General features: G+C 40.0%; 1 protein-coding gene across 3 annotated transcripts in view; it reads left to right on the top strand.

Moving 5' to 3' along the window:
• Positions 1-15520, top strand: part of SACK1B (scaffolding CK1 anchoring protein B) — a 93372-nt gene that overhangs the window by 74845 nt on the left and 3007 nt on the right. The gene's annotated exons all lie outside the window — the stretch shown is intronic.

Genomic DNA, 15520 nt, shown 5'->3' with positions numbered 1-15520 from the left:
AACCCACCGTGTCACCATGCCCACCCTCGCTCATTTTGTTTTTTAAGATTTGTTTTATTTGAAAGGCAAAGTTACAGAGAAAAAAGGAGAGAGATAAGCGTATCTGCAGTTTGCTCCTTCACTCCTTAAATGTCTGCAACAGGCAGGACTGGGCCAGGCTAAAGCCAGGAGCCTTGAACTCCATTTGGGTATCCCATGTACTTGAGCCATCATCTGCTGCTTTCCCAGGCACATTAGCAGGGAGCTCTGCTCAGAAGCAGAACTCTAATACCAGATGCTGGCATACCAGACACCAACTTAAACTGCTGTTCCAAAACACCAGCCCCTGTCTCTTTCTTAAAAATATGAAAAAAGAACACTTACACACCGGCCTGGAGCCCTAGGTCTTAGTTAAGGCTCTGAGTTGGAAGAACCTTAAGACATTAAGTAAATCACGTAACTTCCTTCATTTTCGGTTCTTCATCTGGCTTTAGAATATGAAAAGTGCTTGTGCTCCTTATGAAAGCACTACATACTGTGGATTTAATAATAATTACACATAAAAATAAAAGCTTTTTATCACTTTGAAGAACATGTGAAATGAATTTTTCGTATTTTACTTTTATTGAGAATGAATAAACCAGAACAGGCAGCCCAATCCAAGTCAGACTGTTTGAGAGTATAGATACTATCGCCATGCTCCCTAATAACTCCCCACGTCGGTTCTGAATGAGACCCATAGTGAGACCATGTGAATAGCAGATCAAAACACCAGGAGACACCTGTGAGTGAACCGCTAGGCTCATAAGGCAGGGTGGGTTCATTATGAAAGACCGAGCGGGGAATCCAAGAGAGCTACGGATGTACTCCAGACAGTGTGAGGGGAAACCTTTGTCTCTTTTCCTAACACCTAAAAATGTCCATGAGAAAGAGGTGACGCATGGTAATGGATGTCCTTGAGCAAATTACTCAATTTGGTTACACTTTAGTTTGCTCAGCTGCAAAATGAGAATAATCATAGAACCTACCTCATGGCATTGTTATGAGGACTAAATGAGTTAATGCACCCCAAACCCCTAATGTTAGCTATTACTTTAGGCCTCATTTTAACAGTTATTTTCTGTTCACTTCCTCTTTAAGCTAAGGGAGTTTTTTTTTTTTTTCAATAAAATATTGTTTGGCGTTCCAAATGGAAACTTGTTAAGATCTGAAGTTGCAACTAGTGCTTAAAATTAATTAGTCCTTTTAAAGACTAACTTTATGTGTATGTATTGTTCGGAACCTTCTTGATTTTACAGAGTTTTCAATTAATATTTTAGTTAAAATTGAAACTTTAATTGACTTACAGAATGGTGTTTCTTATTTAAGCTCATCATAATTCATGCTTTTTATTTCTGTAACTTTAATTTTCAGATTCTTTTTGGTCATAAATACACCTAAATTAGTTTTGCTGTCACTATGTATTAATAGGTAGAATTTTTTTAATTTTAAAACCTGGAACATAGGCAGGAGGGACAGTAGGGGGAAAGTACCACTATGTTCTTAAATCTGTATATATGAAACTCATGAAGCTTGTATAACTTTCATAAAAATTTTAAAAATCTATTTATTTGAGAGAGAGAAAAGATCACTCTCAATATCTGGTTCAGGGCCAGTGTTGTGGTGTAGTGGATAGGGTCCCCGCCTGCAGTGTGGGCATCCCATGGTGGCGCCGGTTTGGGTCCCGGCTGCTCCACCTCCATGCCACTCTCTGCTATGGTCTGGGAAAGAGTAGAAGATGCCCTCAAGTCCTTGTGCCCCTGCACGCACGTGGGAGACCGGGAGGAGGCTCCTGGCTCCTGGATTCAATTGCTCAGCTCCAGCCATTGCAGCCAGTTGGGGGGTCAATCAACAGATGGAGGACTTCTTCCTTCCTTGCCTCTCCTTCTCTCTCTGTGTAACCCTGACTTTCAAATAAATAAATAAGTCTTTAAAAAAAATATGGTTCACTCCACAAATGCCCTCAACACTAGGCCTGGCAAGGCAGAAGTTGAGAGCGGAGAACTCAATCCAGGTCTTCTATGTCAGTGGCAGGAATGCAATTAACTTTGGCCACCACCCTTACCTCCCAGGGTCTGCATTAGGAGGAAGTTAGAAATGGGAGCTTCTCTCTGTCTCTCTCTCTCTCTGTCTAACTTTGCCTGTCAAAAAAAAAAAATAACAAAAAAAAAAAAAATAAAAAATAAAAGAAATAGGAGCTGGAACCAAGGTATCCAGTGAGGGACTTGAGTGTCCTAACCAGTGAAATAATTCAAGTGCTTTGGTGCTATGCTTTGAGATGACTGCAATTGGTTTACTTTTTTTTTTTTTAAGATTTATTTATTTATTTGAAAGGCAGAGTTACAGAGAGGCAGAGGCAGAGAGAGAGAGAGAGAGAGAGAGAGATGTCCTCCATCCACTGGTTTACTCCCGATATGGCCGCAATTGCTGGAGCTGAGCCGATACAAAGCCAGTAGCCAGGAGCTTCTTCCCAGTCTCCCACATGGGTGCAGGGGCCCAAGGACTTGGGCCATCTTCTACTGCTTTCCCAGGCCATGGCAGAGAGCTGGATCGGAAGTGGAGCAGCTGGGAATAGAACTGTTGCCCATATGGGATACCAGCACTGCAGGTGGCTACACCACAGTGCTGGCCTCTTGAATTACTTTTGATTTATGGAGGAGTGTGGAGGGGGAAACAACAATGACCAAAAAATTTTTTGTAAACTTTTATTTAATGAATATAAATTTCCAAAGTACGGCTTATGGATTACAATGGCTTCCCCCCCATATCGTCTCTCCCCCGCATCCCTCCCCTTTCCCACTCCCTCTCCCCTTCCATTCACATGAGGATTCATTTTCGATTCTCTTTATATACAGAAGATCAGTTTAGCATACATTAAGTAAAGATTTCAACAGTTTGCTCCCACACAAACATAAAGTGAAAAATAATAGATGATTTTTTTTTAAATGATGATGAAATCAGAGCAGACCTATTGTCATGTTTAATCCCAGTGAGAGTCAAGTTGGGAATTGATAATTTCTTTTTTTTTTTTTTTTACAGAAGATCAGTTTAGTATGCATTAAGTAAAGATTTCAACAGTTTGCACCCCCATAGAAACACAAAGCGAAATATACTGTTTGAGTACTCATTATAGCATTAAGTCTCAATGTACAGCACATTAAGGACAGAGATCCTACATGAGGAGTAAGCACACAGTGACTCCTGTTGTTGACTTTACAAATTGACACTCCTGTTTATGGCATCAGTAATCTCCCTATGCACCAGTCATGAGTTTCCAAGGCTATGGAAGCCTTTTGAGTTCACCGACTCTTATCTTGTTTAGACAAGGTCATAGTCAAACTGGAGGTTCTCTCCTCCCTTCAGAGAAAGGTACCTCCTTCTTTGAAGACCTGTTCTTTCCACTGGGATCTCACTCGCAGAGATCTTTTGCCAGAGTGTCTTGGCTTTCCATGCCTGAAATACTCTCATGGGCTTTTCAGCCAGATCGGAATGCCTTTAGGGCTGATTCTGAGGCCAGAGTGCTGTTTAGGACATCACCATTCTATGAGTCTGCTGAGTATCTCGCTTCCCATGTTGGATCACTCTCCCCTTTATTTATTCTATCGGTTAGTGTTAGCAGGTACTAGACTTGTTTATGTGCTCCCTTTGACTCTTAGTCCTTTCATTATGATCAATTGTGAACTGAAATTGATCACTTGGAATAGTGAGATGGCATTGGTACATGCCACCTTGATGGGATTAAATTGGAGTCCCCTTGTATGTTTTTAACTCTACCATTTGGGGCAAGTCAGCTTGAGCATGTCCCAAATTGTACATCTCTTCCCTCTCTTATTCCTACTCTTATGTTTAACAGGGATCACATTTCAGTTAAACTTCAACACTTAAGAATAACTGTGTATTAATTACAAAAATTTTTATCTTTTTATTATCATAAACCAGAAGCTGAAATAATTTATTATTTACAGAAGTGAGTATGGAATTCTCAGGCCATAGATATATTTAAGAATCTTTTTCTGGCAACTGTGTTCTCTGTATTGTTTCAAGTTCTTTTAAAAGATCAGTGGTTGTCAGTCACTTTCAATTTTGTTTTTCTTGGTGAATTATCATGGACCTTTCCTATTTCTACCAATATTCTTTTTTTTTTTAAAGATTTATTTATTTATTTGAAGTCAGAGTTACACAGAGTGAGGAGGTTGGGCAGAAAGAGAGAGAGAGGTCTTCCATCCGATGGTTCACTCCCCAATTGGCTGCAATGGCTGGAGCTACGCCAGTCCGAAGCCAGGAGCTTCTTCCGGGTCTCCCTTGTGGGTGTAGGGGCCCAGCGACTTGAGACATCTTCCAATGCCTTCCCAGGCCAGGAGAGCTGGATTGAATGAGGAGCAGCTGGGACTAGAACCGGTGCCCATATGGGATGCTTCAGGCCAGGGCGTTAACCCACTGCACCACAGCGCCGGCCCCGTATACCAAATTTCTAACGACCTCTAGTACAATAGTTATCAATCTATCTGGGTAAAAATGTATTGCCTTTGTTTAGCTATAGCTTTAGTTCTTCATTTACTAGTTTTGTCATTTTCCTCTTTGTGAAATCGAAAATGCCTTCTCTTTTAATTCAAAATTCTTTGCCATGGGATATCAGTGGGTTCTAAAGTCTCAGAATTCCTAGACAGGCCTGGAATCTGTATTCACTGCACTCACGTATTGTGTGACAACTCCCTCATCATTTTGACGGTTGTATAAGGAAAACACAAAAGGAATTTTGCCATAACATGAAACTACCATTGATGACATCACAAAATAACTCTTTAAACTTTTTAATCAGTGTATCTAAATGATGTTATGAATTTGATAATCTCATCTGAAACCATTACCTGTAAGTCCAGAAGATATTTTGTAAAGTATAGCCCATTATTGGACTAAGATAATGTCATAAACTTTTATTTTTTATATCTTATGATAACTGTAAAAGTTACTTGGAAAAACCAAGTTTCTCTCAAGTTGATTCTTCCCAGGTGCCATTTTTGATAATGCATTAAGATTGTCACATTTGAAAACTGTACTGTGTAGTCAGTGTACTGCCATTGGTTATGTGTTATGGTCTTTACTCCTTAACCAATCAGAAACTCAAGAGTTATTAAGTGCGTGTTTATTCAAGGTGCTAAAATAAGTTATGCAAGTAAATGCAGTTATTTTTATTTTTATTTTTTATTTTTTATTTTTATCTTTTTTTATTTTTTATTTTTTTTTGACAGGCAGAGTGGACAGTGAGAGACAGAGACAGAGAGAAAGGTCTTCCTTTGCCGTTGGTTCACCCTCCAATGGCCGCCGCGGCCGGCGCGCCGCAGCCGGCGCACCGCGCTGATCCGATGGCAGGAGCCAGGAGCCAGGTGCTTTTCCTGGTCTCCCATGGGGTGCAGGGCCCAAGCACCTGGGCCATCCTCCACTGCACTCCCTGGCCACAGCAGAGAGCTGGCCTGGAAGAGGGGCAACCGGGACAGCATCCGGCGCCCCAACCGAGACTAGAACCCGGTGTGCCGGCGCCGCTAGGCGGAGGATTAGCCTAGTGAGCCGCGGCGCCGGCCCAAATGCAGTTATTTTTAAAAATTAAGTATTACTTGATATACAACTCAAAACATCAGTTCTTGTTCTCTGTCTCTAGCTATTCTTGTCCTGACATCCTGAAGCTGTTATCCACTTTTCTTTTCACAAGTTCTAATACTTATTACATTTACTTAAAATTGTGATCAAATGATTATTTCACAATTTAGCATACTCAGATTTTATCTCCTGGCTTTTCATATCATTATTAAGAAGTTATATTTCCTACCCATCCATATCCACTTTTCCTTCTCGTCCTATTCTCCCAATATAATTTTATCACAAGTTTGTGTAAGTGAAAAGTCCAGATTTGCATTTTTGAAACTGTGTCAGAATTCATCTTTGATGAGCCGTAGAGTGATTTATGATGCCTCCTTCTTTATAGTAAAGATAATAGTGGCTATTTTGGCTTTGTTTTTATTCATTGTCTTTGTTTTCTACTTAGTTATTGCTATTTTTTTCTAGTTGACCACACAGATTTGAAGCACATGGATGACTTTCCCAAATGTTCAGTTACCACCAAAAATCTGTGATGTACAATCTGGACTAGCACGTTCTAAAAGAGGGAACACAGATGGGGCCCTAAAATGTCCCAGGTTCCTGGGTGATTTGACTCATTGTTTCCTAAATTCTCCTTTTCATTGTTTCTGTTTCCAAGTTTCAGTTTTTCTCCCAAGTTTCTTAAGTTCACATTAAGCTTAAAATTTCATAGTTCTAGGTGATTTGTGGTTTAACTTGGGATGGACTTTAAGCTCAATCATTTCCCTATGATACCTAATACTTCCCTGCGGGAGATATTACCTTCTAATAAAAATTATTATTAAGAAGGCACAATCATTATTTTCATTCTTTTTGTGTAATCATTGCTTCTTTCTCTAAAGTAGGATTTCTTACCTCTTTTTTATTAATAGGTTTTCTTTAGTTTATTGAGATGTACATTTCGATTGCTGATTTGAGATCTTTCTATTTTTAATGTATAAATGTCCTTCTTAGCAGTGTTTTTATTACATTCTGTAAATCTGGTATGTTATTCATTTTCATTTTTCTCAAAGAATTTTCTTATTTCCTTCATAGTTTCTCCTTTGATCCATTGATTGTTCAAAACAGTGTTTTTAATTTCCATATATCTGTAAATTTTCCAGTTTTCCTTCCTTGTGTTACTGATTTGTGCTTTCAATCCATTTTGATAAGAAAAAATACTTTACATAATTTAGATCATCCTCAATTTGTTAAGATTCTGGTTTTTGTTCCAGATGCACTGGAAAAGAATGTTTATTCTGTATTTGTCGAGTGTTTGGTTGATCTCTATTAATTCCTATTGGTCTATGGTGGTGTTCAAATTACTCATTTTTATTGATTTTCACTTTTAGTGTTTTATCCATTATTGAAAGAAGTATATTGACGTTTCTTACTAATAAGTACTGCTATCAATTTCTGCTTAAACTCTGTCACATTCTTTCTTTGTATATTTAGGAACAATAAGGTTTGGTATAAATATTTATAATTGTGTCTTCTTGGTGAATCAGTCATTTTATCATTATATGTCAGTACTTCAAAGGTATTTGAAAATGGACTTAAATGTTTATTTTAATGCAAAAATGTTGAAATCCATGCAAAGTTCATGAAAATGTATGGTATGAAAAATTTCATGCATTTTAAAACTTTACACCAAAAATCAATTTTATTAAATTTGTTTTTCACAATTTTTTTTTCCTGGTGTTGCACTGCTTTATTTCCTAATCCATGTTTTGTTGAACAGGTTATGCCCTTTGCTAGACGCACACTTGTTGGGATTTCAGAAATGGCACTATGTTCAGCAATGCAGTCCCAATTGTTTTCGCATACACATGTGTTTCTTTTGTTATGGGCCCTTTATAGTGTTGACTTGCACAGACCACACTTGAGTGGAACATTGAAATGACACAGTGCATATTGGTCAAATGACTTCTGTCAGTAAGTGATTTGATTTCTGTTGTCATTATGGAAAATACATAAATTATCCACAAACTTTTTGAAGTACTGTCATAGAATGTTCTTTGTCTTTTGCCCGATATTTTTATAGCACCTATTCTTTTGGGTACCATTTACCAGACACATCTTTTTCCATCCCTTCCTTTCTGCCTTTGTATGTACTTAGATCTAAAGTGAATATCTAGCAAAGAGCAGATACTTGGATCTTGTTTATTATCTATTCAGTGCATAAACATCATTTGATTTGGATAAGTTTAATCTGTTTACCTTTAAAATAATTTCTTTTAGGGAAGGACTTATTATTGGTATTATTTTTGTGTATCTTGTAACTTGTGTGTCCCTCCTTTCATCTCTTATTGCCTTCATTTGTGTTCAGTTGAAATTTTTGGTGATGTGCTTTGATTCCCATCTAATATACTTCTGAATATTCTGTAGATCTGTATCTTTTTTATTACCATTAAAATTAAAGAGCACCTTAAAGTTGTAGTGTTCTCTTTTAAACTAGCAACATCCTAACTTCAGTCATGTATGAGACTATTCCTTTGCAATTCTAGCCCACTTTTTATTGAACAGTGCAATGATTAATTAAATCCTCCAGCATAATTATCTAGGAAAATCCTAATTTCTCCTTCATTTAAGAAAATATTTATTTTATTTGAAAGGTAAAGTTACAGATAGAGGGTGAAAGACAGAGAGAGAGAGAGATCTTCCATCCGCTGGTTCATGCCCCAGATAGCCACAATGGCTAGGGCTGAGCGAGTCGGAAGCCAGACGCCAAAAGCTTCATCTGGGTCTCCCACGTGAGTGCAGGGGCCCAAGCACTTCAGCCACCTCTACCTGCTTTTCCAGGCTCATTAGCAGGGAGCTGTATCAGAAGTAAAGCAGCCGGGACTGGAACTGGCATCCATATGAGATGTATGCAGTGGCTTTACCCACTACACCACAACACCAGCCCCACTCCTTTATTCTTGGAAGACAATTTTGCCATCTATTAATCCTTTCTTATAGCTCTTTAACTGTATAATCTTACTCCCTTCTGCCCAGCAAAGTTTCTGCAGTTAAAGTCACTGCTGATCTTATGGAAGCTCTCTTATATGTGACAAATCACTTTTCTTTTTATCCTTTCAACATTCTTTTCCTCTAGATAGTCTTATTATCTTATTCATGGTATGGTAATTTTTAAGTTTATTCTGGCTGGAGTTATTTGAGCTTCTAGAATCTGCATATCAATTTATTTCCCAGATTTGAGAAATTTTAGGCCATTATTCCTCAGACAGTCTCTCTTCTCTTTCTGATATCCCCATACTGCATTTAATCTATCTGCTTGGTAATCCCATGAGTTATTTAGTCTCTCTTTGATTTTCTTCATTACTTTTCCTATTTTTGCATCTCTGGCTCGATGACTTAAAAAGACTTATTTTCAAGTTTACTGATTATTTCTTTGCCTGATCTAGTCTGAAATTGGACCTTTGTAATTAATTGTTGTTTGGTTATCTTTTTATTTTTTTCATTTCTGCAAGTTACTTTTGGTTCTTTATAGTTTCTCTTTGTTGGTATTCTTATTTTTGTTGATGCATCGTTTTCCTTTATTTTCTTGAGCTGTTTGTGTCATTTTTTAATTCTTTGAGCATTTTCATAACTCTTACTTGAAATTTTTTGTCATGCAGCTCATAGCTCTACATTTGTTGCTGAACAGCATTCCAAACTAGTTGCAGGTGTTGCTATAGAATCCCCCACCCCCAAACTGGGTTTGTTCATGCTATGTATAGAAAGCCATTCCTTGACATCGGGGTGGTAGAAGAGAATAGATATTTACTGCAAAGTGGAGAATAAGGAGCCGGGAAGCTATTGCTTAGTTCCTGTGCTTCCAGAAGAATTAGCAGTGAAGGTTTTTATAGATTGAAAGTGAGGCTGAGAGGTGTGTGATCAGCTTATGTCCAAGTTCCTAGTTGTTCATTGGTACTCCTTATCTTTCTTTTATTGGTCAGTGAAGCAGTGCTCTTTAGGGAATTTATGTTGACCAGATGGCCATCAGTTGGTCTGGGGTTACATGAAGGTGACTGCTACATTGAGCTTGGACCTGGAATTCCCCTACACAAACTCCTCCGGATAATACTGGCCATCAAGTTTCTTATGTATTGGAGAAACAAATGACTCCTGATGAGAACCTTGTAGGGTCAGCTGTATGACTCCCTCAAGTCAATGAATTCTTTTTGATAAAGGACAGGTAAGGACATCTTGGGCTATGGGAGATAGACAAGAGGCTGGGTCCTTGCTTTAACATTATAGGGGCTCTGTTTCACATTTATTTGCAACAGCTTCTGAATTTATTTTGTTAACCTCATTGTGCATACTTTCCTTGCTTCTGCATATATGTTGTAATTTTTGGCTAGTATGTGAGCACTTGCAAAACAGTCGTCTCTCACAGCCTTTGTATGTTGTCTTCATTCAGGGGGCAACCTTCCACCAGTCAGCCCAGTTGGAATTTCTAGGACTGCCCAAATCTCTTATTTGCTTGCTACCTTGGTGTCATCCTGTGGAAATGCAGCTCTAACATACTGAACATCTGTTTTCAGTGGTTTCCAAACTCTGATGCCAATCCTGTCAGCATTCAACCAGTCAAGACAGATGCTAGTTTCTTTTGGAGCCCTTTAGGCAAGCCAGAATGTTGGATGCATTGTCTGTTTTATTTCCATCTGAAGGGAGGAGCCCTGGTGTAGAGAAGATTCTCTCCTGTTGCTCTATGCTACAGCCTATATGGATACTGTCTCCGTGATAAGTATCACTCTTAGTCCCTAGGAAGAGAGCAATAAAGAATATATGCTAGATCCCTGAGGTGCAATGATTTTTATATTAACAGGCAAAGAAAACAGATGATTAATAAAAGGAATGTAGGAATCAGATTAGGAATATATGATAAAGCATGTTCAGGTGGATATTTTGAAAGGAATAGTCATAATTGTCCTCTAAAAGGATGTCCGTCAGGGACTATCAGAGGGTAGCAAAATATTGCAGAGGGAACAGCAAGTGCAAAGATCTTTGGGCAGGCAGCTGAAGAAAAGAAAAAAGGCCAGTGTTCTAGGAGCCTATTAGGCAAAGGAAGAGCTTTCCACAGTAAAACTAACTGAAGAGCAGGCAAGAAGGAATTCTCTTAGTCCAGGTAAGGGCTTTTATTTTAAGCGAAATGGAAAATTCTGTGTAGGAGTATGACATTACTCAACTTTTTTTACAGGCAGAGTGGACAGTGAGAGAGAGAGACAGAGAGAAAGGTCTTCCTTTGCTGTTGGTTCACCCTCCAATGGCCGCCGCGGCCGGCGCACTGCGGCCGGTGCACCGCGCCTATCCGAAGGCAGGAGCCAGGTGCTTCTCCTGGTCTCCCATGTGGGTGCAGGGCCCAAGGACTTGGGCCATCCTCCACTGCCTTCCCGGGCCACAGCAGAGAGCTGGCCTGGAAGAGAGGCAAACGGGACAGAATCCGGCGACCCGACCGGGACTAGAACCCGGTGTGCCGGTGCCGTAAGGCGGAGGATTAGCCTACTGAGCCGCGGCGCCAGCCATTACTCAATTTGTATTTTTAAAAGACCATACCTGCTGCTATGTTGATTGAAAAATGAGCACATAAAAAATCTAGGAGTCAGATTAGGTGATGATGTATCAGACTGTGGTGGTAAAAGGGTAGAGAGATTTGTGAGAGGTTTTGGAATCTGAATCAACAGACCTGTTGAATCTAAGAAAGAGCATTCAGAGGAGACTCCTCATTTCCATAGTGATCTCCTGAAAATGTAGTTAAGTCACTGACTTCAATAAGTAAAACCGGGGAAGGAACAGGTTAGGGGAAGGGGGTGTTGGAGGAAGTCTTGGTATTAGGTTTGTGAGGCCCATTAGAATTCCAAGTAGAGATTGGAATGGATTCCAGGAATAAGGAAGAGGTCAGCACTGATAATCCAGACTCAGGCTGTTGGCCTAAAGCACCTGGAATGACAGAGGAGCACAGTTATTTACCCCAAACCCCAAGGGATGTCTGCAGGCTTTCAGATTTCCTTAGCGAACATTTTATTTAGTGTCTTCCTGTCACCTGAACTTGTATTATAATATTCTGATTTACCAAAGCAGGAAACTGTTTCCAATTGTCACACATTCACCAGTACCAGTATCTTCTGAGTTTCCTGAACTCAGTACCTGGGGGATTATTTTTATTTCATAAACTGTGAATAGCCTCTTTGAGATCAGATATTCTAATTTCTTCTTGCTACTGGATCAACAGTTTCACTCATTATCCAAATTTTTACTAAGGTTTCTCTTCTAATCTTATTCTAACTACACTATTCTTTGTAGTAAGTGTAATTCCTTATCTTTCAGATCTGACAAATAGCTACTAGAAAAATAATTTCTCAAACATATCTTTCTAGTGTAATTTACCCAAACATGCAGACAAATCCTACACAATCAAACTTTGTGATTTGCATTCAATATTCTCTGCCACTATTTCATAAATCACTTATATAGCTTCTTTACTAGCGCTAAATATAACCTTTTTATTTCTGTGTTCAACAAAAACTCAGCCGTTATTGCTTACTTCCCTTTTCCATATATTTCTTCTTCTACACAAATTATCCTCCCACATCTTTTGTGTGTGCATTTCTGAGTATCTAGTCTATGTCAAAATACTGCTAAGCTACCACCTTCCCTGGGGATTTCCACACACTTACTGTCTGACTACTTATTCCACTATTTGATATTTCTAACATACTTTATATTTGTATCTTCAGTCAGTTTGAAATTTCTCTACTTACTCACTTTTATAGCACTTATTTTAATTCAGCCTAGTGATCCATATGGGTTCACATAAAGAAAACCTAATAACTATTCTTCTGTATTGTGCATTCAGTGGACGTACTAGATAAAACTGAACATATCCAAACAATTATAGTCTCAAATTACACACTAATGTGTATTTTTAAAGACTTATTTGTTTGAACATCAGAGTGACAGATGACAGAGAATTCCTGCATCCACTGGTTCACTTCCTAAATGGCTGAAACAGCTGAACTGAGATGGGCTAAAAAAGGAGCCAGGAACTCCATCTGGGTCTCCTACATGAGTGTCAAAAAATAAAGTACTTGAGCATCAATGACTGCTTCCAAGTTGTGTTAATAAGGAGCTTCATTAGAAACAGAGTAGCAGGAAATAGAACCAGCATTCCAATATGGAGTGCAGGCATCCCAAGTGGACTTAACCTGCTATGCCACAATGTCCACCAGTTCTACAAATTTTATGTATTTTAAAGTATTAGTCTATAAATTATTTTAATCTTTTCACCTGCATTTACTATTGTCTCATCTGTATAAACAGGAAAATCCTTCAGTATGTAGAGTATGTCTCATTCTCCTTCTGTATTTATCTTCATTGTATCATAAATATTATTATCCATATAGCACATATGGATAATAGCATATAGCATATTAGCAGGGACTTTCTTTTTAAGTTCAGATTCATCATATAAGTTTTCAAAAATAACTTTCAAATTTAATATCAAATTTCAAGATAGCTCTCACTTCTAAACTCTAGGAAAGGAATCAGAAATACCAGCAAGTACTGTAAAGTCATTGAAAACTTCAAGTTCTGGAGACTGTGTTCAATATAAAAAGACCCTGATTGGCCAGCGCCACGGCTCAATAGGCTGATCCTCCACCTGCAGCACACCAGGTTCTAGTCCCGGTCGGGGCGCCGGATTCTGTCCTGGTTGCACCTCTTCCAGTCCAGCTCTCTGCTCTGACCTGGGAGTGCAGTGGAGGATGGCCCAAGTGCTTGGGCCCTACACCCACATGGGAGACCAGGAGAAGCACCTGGCTCCTGGCTCCGGATCAGCGCTGTGCGCCGGCCGCAGCGGCCATTGGGGGGTGAACCAATAGAAAAGGAAGACCTTTCTCTCTGTCTCTCTCTCTCACTGTCCACTCTGCCTGTCAAAAAAAAAAAAGACCCTGATTGGCATTTGACTGACTTGATTTATGAGGACTATATTTATCAATCCTTTGTACATTAAGTACAGTGAAGTCCACCCATTAGTGATTGAGGCAGCTTCCCTCAAACCCTCTGTTTATAGTTTTTGTTTGTTTGTTTGTTTGTTTGTTTGTTTTGACAGGCAGAGTGGACAGTGAGAGAGAGAGAGACAGAGAGAAAGGTCTTCCTTTTGCCATTGGTTCACCCTCCAATGGCCGCCATGGCTGGCGCGCTGCAGCCAGCACACCGAGCTGATCCAAAGGCAGGAGCCAGGTGCTTCTGGTCTCCCATGGGGTGCAGGGCCCAAGCACTTGGGCCATCCTCCACTGCCTTCCCGGGCCACAGCAGAGAGCTGGCCTGGATTAGGGGCAACCAGGACAGAATCTGGCGCCCCGACCAGGACTAGAACCCGGTGTGCCGGCGCTGCAAGGTGGAGGATTAGCCTAGTGAGCCGCGGCGCCGGCCCTGTTTATAGTTCTTGACATACTAAATTACAGTTACTGAGTAAGCCGTAGAGAGAACAGTTTCAAGGCATGGAGACTTAAAATATGTGTATTAGGACAGAGCCGCGGCTCACTTGGCTAATCCTCTGCCTGTGGCTCCAGTACCCCGGGTTCTAGTCCCGGTTGGGGTGCTGGTTCTGTCCCGGTTGTTCCTCTTCCAGTCCAGCTCTCTGCTGTGGCCCGGGAAGGCAGTGGAGGATGGCCTAAGTGCTTGGGCCCTGCACCCGCCCCGTATGGGAGACCAGGAGGAAGCACCTGGCTCCTGACTCCAGATCTGCGCAGCCATTTGGGGGGTGAACCAACGAAAGGAAGACCTTTCTCTTTGTCTCTCTCTCTCTGTCCAACTCTGCCTGTCAAAAAAAAATGTGTATTAGCACAGCGTTAGCTTGCATTGTAACATGTTTGAACCATATTTTTTTAATATTTTATTTATTTATTTGAGAAACAGGGTTAGAAAGATAGGGAGACACAGAGAGAAAGGTCTTCCAAATGCTGGTGACTCTCCAGATGGACATAATGGCCAGAGGTGAGCCAATCTGAAGCCAGGAGCCAGGAACTTCTTCCAGGTCTCCCACACAGGTGCAGGTGCCCAAGCACTTGGGCCATCTTCTGATGCTTTCCCAGGCTATAGCAGAGAGACGGATCAAAGAGGAGCAGCTGGGACATGAACCGGTGCCCATATGGGATGCCGGCAGCCACAGGTGGAGGCCTAGCCTACTATACCATAGCGCCGACCCATCATAAGGTTTTACAGCTATTATGCTGTCCATGTCTTCGTTTTAGGCAGAGGATTGTGAAGCCAAAACTCTTAAGACTACAGCCAGTCTCCTAACTTGTCCTCCAATACTGACTTTCCTACTCCTGGCCAGGTGGTTTATGTGAAGCATAATATCAGTTTCTACTCTGTAGAATCCTGGTAGGCACAGATGGAAAACGCACTACAAGCTTTTCTTGGAACCTCTGGGAAGGACTGTATGAAAGGAGATAGATTCAAAGTCATAATTTGTTATTATTTAAAATACAAATAAAGAATAAAGAATTTTTTCTTTGCTTTTTTGTAAATTTTATTTAAGTTGTACAAGTTTCATGTATTTCATATATACAGATTTAGGAACATAGTGGCACTTCCCCCACCACCACCTTCCCTCCCATCCACATTCCAACCCTTCCTCCCCCTCCCTCTCACATTCTCACACTTAATTTTACAAAGATCTATTTTCAGTTAACTTAAGGATCCTATAGTTAACATACTCTTAAGTGAAAGAGTTCAACAGATAGTATGAAGAGAAAAAAAATTGTTCTTCAACATAAGAGGCAAGGGCTGTAAACAATCATTGAGTCTCAAAATGTCTGCTTCACTCCAATCCATTACTTTTCAGGTACTCTATTAATTACGTCCGATCAGGGAAAACTGATGATAGCTGTCTTTTTGG

The sequence above is a fragment of the Oryctolagus cuniculus genome, chromosome 5 (assembly GCF_051225735.1).
Source record: "Oryctolagus cuniculus isolate XC-2025 breed Fujian yellow rabbit chromosome 5, ASM5122573v1, whole genome shotgun sequence".
Classification (NCBI taxonomy): Eukaryota; Metazoa; Chordata; class Mammalia; order Lagomorpha; family Leporidae; genus Oryctolagus; species Oryctolagus cuniculus.
The sequence above is the reverse complement of the archived record's forward strand: the minus strand, read 5'-3'. Positions and strand labels throughout refer to the sequence as shown.